This window comes from Syngnathus typhle, unplaced genomic scaffold (assembly GCF_033458585.1).
Source record: "Syngnathus typhle isolate RoL2023-S1 ecotype Sweden unplaced genomic scaffold, RoL_Styp_1.0 HiC_scaffold_89, whole genome shotgun sequence".
Lineage (NCBI taxonomy): Eukaryota > Metazoa > Chordata > Actinopteri > Syngnathiformes > Syngnathidae > Syngnathus > Syngnathus typhle.
Genome location: NW_026871995.1, coordinates 13,921 through 15,000, shown reverse-complemented (window position 1 = coordinate 15,000; position 1,080 = coordinate 13,921).

Genomic DNA, 1,080 nt, shown 5'->3' with positions numbered 1-1,080 from the left:
GTCAGACTCGGTCGTTGCGGCCCGCCGGTCTCGCGCTACGGCCAGGATGCGGAGTTTGATCGACACTGGTGGGAGCCGGGGGGTCGAAGGGGTTCCGGCCGCCCCGCCGTCCTCAGCGCCGCTGTCACCCAGACGGGAAGCTGCGCCCCGTCCGAGTCAGACTCGGTCGGTGCGGCCCGCTGTGGCCAGCTGGCAACTAGCTACGGAAGGGTACCGGCGCTCCCGACGAACCCGCCGGGGTGGCTGGTGACCAACGCTGCGTTCGGCGCTTATTGCTGTGACCGGGAGGGAAGCTGCGCCCCGTCCGAGTCAGACTCGGTCGTTGCGGCCCCCCCGAGCCCGCACGCCTCTCGCGGAAGGTCATACGCCACCGGCGGCACGAAAGACGCCTCCCGCAACGCGGTAGTCGGGAAAGGCTATTCGGATAGTCGAGCAGAGTTGCGACAACACATCCCGCGGTGCCGTCTGGTTAGGCAAGGGTTTGAGAAACAGCATTCGCGGTAGACCGGCGCGGCCGGCGGACACCCACGCGGCGTGCCGCAATCGGATCGCGCGCTCGGCCTCCGTTGATTTCCTCTAGGTGGGTGATTCGGGGCGTCTCGGTCTCGCTGCCGTTCGGTCGCGCCAAGGCCTGCGGGGGCGGCGCGTAGCGCACGCTCTCGCGGCGGCCGAGGCGCTAGAGTGCGACCCGCAAGTGGGGAGGAACCGTCCACCCAACGCCGGCGCGAGCCGGGGCCGGTGGGGGCCCTACCAAGGCGGGTCATGAGTGCCAGTCGGTCAGTTCGGGAGAAGGGGAGGGTACTCGGAGGCCCGCCGGGAGCAGACGGGGGTCCGGAAGCTGAGGGGGGTGAAGGACGGCGGCCGGGAGCAGACGGCCGTCCCCGGGAGGGGGTGTTCGTTCACGTGCGGACGCCGGGAGCAGGCGGCCGTCACGCGATTCTGCCAACCGTTCCTACCGGCCTGTGTTTAAGGAGGCGGCCGGTCCTCCGTCCTTGGATGGATAAGATTCGCAGATTTTCGCCCGGCCTGTGTTTAAGGAGGCGGCCGGTTCCCTCCTTCCTTCCTTTCTTGGATGTATAA